We start from the raw sequence: 5,403 nt of genomic DNA, 5'->3' as shown, positions 1-5,403 counted from the left end.
GCAGCTGACGGCTACTTAGAGAACGCACCGTTTCTTTGGTGAGTTGACCAAGGATGGTGATTTACCAAAGTAAAAACTAATGAGATGCCACAGTCACCAGGTTTTATGTGCAGCCATATAATGCCAGTGTAATTATACATGTGTATCCCTAAATTGGACCTAAAGCTGAAAAGGATGCTTTTGGTAGCAAATGCAAAAGAATAACAAAGTCATAAAAGACGCTCGGTGCCCAGCACGCATGCGTGAAAGCTGCCGTGCTCGGGTGTCTGTTTCCACGAACTCCGTGATCTGGGGTCTCTTTTGTTACTCCTCAATCTGACCCTTCCTTCTTAAAGTTGGGCACTGCCCCAATCTTGGGGGTCTCTCCACGTCTCAACTGCCAGTGTCCATGAAATCTCCGTGCTGGCTAGGAGCATTTCTTGTACTTTTCGTGGCTTCAAGCCATGTTGTTGGTTAATCACAGAGCTTAAAATGTGATCAGAAAAGATCTCACTTTAGCCTTTCTAAGCTGGCAATTTTGCAGAAGGCCCACGGAATGACATTTATTACATTAACTGTAAAACCCTTTAACTACCGGTTCTATCCGCAAACATATAGAGCCTGGCAGGGAGGAATTGGCAGTAAGCCTGCCCCCTCATCTGAGCCCAGTTTCTTCATCTGTAAATGAGGGATTTGGTCTAGGCTCTCTCTTTGTAAGACGCCCTAAAATTCTAAAACCCTGATTTACTCTTTAGGACATGACATCTGTAGCTTGTCTTAGGCCCACGTTGTATGAACGGATCTGGAATTTGGTGAAAAGTCTGAGAAACAGATTCCCAGGACACTTTGGCCACTCCGTGCTCAAATGACTCTGGGGGAAATGCTCTGAGTCAGGTTCACTAAGCCTGGCACTTGAGTAGACTCTGAAACACTGGAGAGTCTGTTTTGGGGATGAGCTGGACCATTTGGGGCAGCCTTCTGTGCAGATTTCCCCAATGCCTTTTGTAGCTGATTTTGCAGAAGCAAGATCCTCCTGTGTCAGCTGTCCTCTGGGGAGGCTGTGGGGAGGGGACCAGGCTGAGGAGTGTCTCTGAGGCCGTCTAGGAGGAGGCAGGCTGGGGTAACCTCACCAGCTGGATGGATTGGTTGGATAGATAGAGACAAGGAATTTTGGAGAAGGAAAGCAGCGTGAGCAAAGGCTTGCAAGTGGGAAAGACCCAAGAACATTTTGGCCAGTGTGTCTACTTGGAGCAGAGGGTTCCCTTAAAGAAACAAGTCACAGCCAGACATTCCTGGGACACCCCTCTGGGCCAGGACCTTCCTCAAGGCAAGTGAAGGAAGAAGGGGAAAGTCTCCAGTGATCGACTCAAGATGCTGGGCCTGGTTAGCCTGGAAGGAACCTGTTTCCAGGTATCTTCCCCCAGGAGGGCAATCTACGGCAGAAGTGAGGCCTGACGAGGAGCTGGTCTCCTGGTTCTCTGGGGCCTACACCCCCCTCCAGCAGGGGGGGCTCCACCTGCACCAGCAAATTAATCCACTTCTGACTTTAGGTCCCTTTATCCCAACTCATCCCGGGATATGGCTCCAAGCAGCATCTGATAAGTAAATCGGTACAACCAGTTTAGAAAACCGTCAGTACCTAGTAAAGTCTACCCTGTCCCGTGGCCCAGCAATTCCACTCCACAAACGTGACGGAGTTTGCATGTGCCACCAGAGACTTGGGGAACCGGTGTTCACAGCAGCTTTTGCATGAATTTCTCCAAACTGGAATGAAGTCAAACGTCCATCAACAGCAGAATGCATGACATATTGTGGTACATTCACATGATTGGAAAAACCACTCAGCAATCACGAGGAAAAAAAGTACTAATAGACACAACAGCCCAGATGAATCTCACAGGCTAGATGCTGAGCCAAAGAAGCCAAGCACAGGGCATCCAAACCGCAGGGTGATTATTTGAAATTCAACCACAGGCAAAGCTATTTCGTGGTGATAGAAGCCAGAGTAGTGGTTGCTCTGGCGGGGTGGGGCGTGGGGGGACGCTGACTGGGTGGGGGGCATGTAGGGCCTTCTAGGGGCTGAAAACACTCTGTGCTTCCACCTGGGTGCTGGCTGCCTGATTGTATTTGTGTGAAAATTCATTGAGCTGCTCTCTTAAGGTCTGTGTGCACTTTGCTGTAAGTAAGTTAAAACTTGATAAAAATGGGGGGGGGGGGGCTTCCCTGGTGGCGCAGTGGTTGAGAATCTGCCTGCCAATGCTGGGGACACGGGTTCAAGCCCTGGTCTGGGAAGATCCCACATGCCGCGGAGCAACTGGGCCCGTGAGCCACAACTACTGAGGCTGCGCGTCTGGAGCCTGTGCTCCTCAACAAGAGAGGCCGCGATAATGAGAGGCCCGCGCACCGCGATGAAGAGTGGCCCCCACTTGCCGCAAGTAGAGAAAGCCGTCACACAGAAACGCAGAGCCAACACAGCCAAAAATAAATAAATAAATAAATTTTTTTTTTTTTTAAATGGGGGGAAAGAAAGACAACAGAATGGTGTATGGTGAAGGATTTTAACCTTTGCTCAAAGAGAGGTCTGGCCTTTGCCCTCAGCTCTTGGGAGGTGATCTCTAAGCCTTAGAACGTCCTGCCTGATAAGAGTGTCTTCATTTACCTGGGGGCCTTGGGCCATGCCGGACAGTCTAACAATGTCATTTAAGGTGGGGGCTTGGGGACACATGTGGTCCGCTTGACCTCCAGAGGGACTGGAGACTGAGGTCAGCCATGTGGGGAGACAACCATGTCCGTGTGATGGAGGCCAGTAAAGACTCTGGACACCAAGGCTCAGGGGGCTTCCCTGGCGGGCAGTATCCCACCAGGGTACAACATGTTGTTGCATGTTGTAACTGGGAGATGCTAGCACCGTCCTTACCTCCGCTGCATGGGGACGACTGGAAGCTAGCTCCATGTTTGGAGTTTCTAGGACTCTGCCCGTGAGCCTTTTCCTTTCACTGATTTGTGTCCTTTGCTGTGATAAAGCATGACCATGCATGTAACAGCTCTCAGTGTGTTCCATGCATCCTTCCCGTGAATTATCCAACCAGAGGGTGGTCTTGGAGACCACTGGTGTCAGAAGTGAGAGTGGTCTCATGGGCTGTTCTCCTAATGACTCTCCAAGGCTCACACCAAATACCTGGCCATGGAGCACGTGGGGGAGGATTGGAGAACAGTCCCACAGGGCCCTTTCCAGGCAGGATCAGAGAGGGGTCCCATGGGGCCCTTTCCAGGGAAGATGGGGGAGGAGGGCCATGGGGCCCTTTCCAGCAACTACTCCTCTTCAGAAGCTCAGGTCGCTGCCATCTGGATCCCATTACAGAAACTCCCACTTCTCTGTGTTGATTTTGGCAAAAAACAGACCCATTTCTGATGCACAGAGAGACGGACCCTCCTTGGACATGGCCCTTTGAGCCTCACCCTTTGGTTCCGGTTTCCTGCTTCTCCTCCCCAGTCACGTGTCCTGGGAGGAAAGAGAGCATTTCCGAGAATCTCCCATCTGAAGTCAGTCGCCTTAGATCCCATCAGACATTCATCCTCAGGTACCCACAGAATCTGGAAAAGCAAATGAGGACTGGAGATAATTTACTGGGAGGACTGTAGATAGCAAACGATTATGTGTATCTCTTGGTTTGTTTTCCAAATCTGGTCACCAGGCCAAAGAAACATAATTAATTTCTTGGTTCCAAAGAGACAATTTCACCCATGATACACATCTTTAATTAGCCCAACTCAATTGTGCTCCAGTACTTTATTTCAGGGAGCTCGACGCTGACACGTTAATGGAAGATGGTGCCAGACTCTGGGGTAAGAATAAACATGATAATAAAGGCCTGAAATGAAAGTGGTTACCTACACAAGATAAGCACTGGGTTTTCATTCTAGAAGTGAAATAATCAGTTGTGTATCTAAGAGAGAAATGCAAATGGGTAAAAAGCGGAGTAGAGTCCATTAGGACAAAGATGAGGAAGGTAAAGAGGTTTAGGGACTGTCCTTAGTAAATCTCTTGAGGGTATATTTTGCAGATGGTGGAAAATCCAATACAAACTAGCTTGAGCTAAAGAAGATTTGTTATCTTATGAAACGGAAGAGTTCTGCAGCAGGCTGTCCGAGCAGGCTCTGACCTAGTTTCTCTGCTGTTCTCTCATCTTCCCTCCTCTGTTTGTCAGCTTATTCCTCATGCCGGTTTCCGTCATGGTCACAAGATGGCTGCCATGAGACTTGCAGCTGCAGGTGTCATCCTTCTCCTGGCCGGGGTGGGGGGGAGAGGATGCGGAGGGTGACAAGAGAATAGCTTCCCACAACCCAAGTCAAAGTGTCCTGTGCTCTGCTCTGATTGGACCAACCTGGCTGGGACCTGATTGGCATAGGTGGCTGGCCCAGATCTGTACCAACTCAAGGGACTACACCAGGAGAAGCAAACACTGAGTGTGGTTAGAAAGGAGGGCTGTACTGAGAGCAACAATATTTAGGAACACAAAATGATAAGATAATCTGAGGAGCGCTTACCAGAGACGTGTCAAAGGTGTGAGCACGGGATAGGAAAGCCAGGAGGCTGAGGCAGTGCCCTGGGCCCCATGATTGCCCAGAGGCCTGTGGGTGCAGGGGACAGCCGTGGTCACTGAGACTGACCCCATAGAACCCTGAGGGGAGAGGGCCAGTGGCCCTGGTCAAAGGCAGCAGCCAGCCTGTGGTGACTCTGCCGAAAGAGAGCAGAGGATTCCATACACAGATAACCCTCCCCTCCCTCCATCACCTGCTGGGCTCCCCATCGCTGAACCAAATGAGAAGCCGCAGGGTAGGGAGACAATAGGTGTGGCCGCACAGGGCAGCCCTGGGCAGAGAGCAGCACGGAAGAACACAGAAGAGGGTCCAGAGGCAGGAGAGGGAATCCCACACTCTAGCAGAGTGGCCCTGGGCGCAGGGTGGCAACGCAGCCCCTGGCTGCATCCCCCTGGAAACTACAGGACCAGACAAACTGTCAACAAGGGATCTGCAAGCCTGCTGGTCCTGATAGGTGAACCCTCTAGGACCAATAGAAGTTTGCTCTCATAATCAAAACGTTGCCACCGTGACACATAAAGACAGATCAGCTTTCAAATCGTGGGTCTGCCATTAACCAGCCTTGTGAAATAGAACTTCACCTCTTTACGCCCTGCTTCTTCATTCATAAGGAAGGGTGGATAATACAACCCATAGGATTTTTAGGGGCATTAAGTTGGATAACGTATGTAAAATGCCTGGCATGTAGTAAGTGCTCAATACATGGTGTTACTACTTCCGATTGTGATACTTTGTGATACATTCACATTGTGATACAATGGGATACGTTGCTCATAAACCCTAAGGATACTGAGGATATGCAGCCCTGCCCTCTGATTTTTT

The sequence above is a fragment of the Balaenoptera physalus genome (assembly GCF_965194825.1).
Source record: "Balaenoptera physalus genome assembly, chromosome: 16".
Taxonomy (NCBI): Eukaryota; Metazoa; Chordata; class Mammalia; order Artiodactyla; family Balaenopteridae; genus Balaenoptera; species Balaenoptera physalus.
This window is presented reverse-complemented; position numbering follows the sequence as displayed.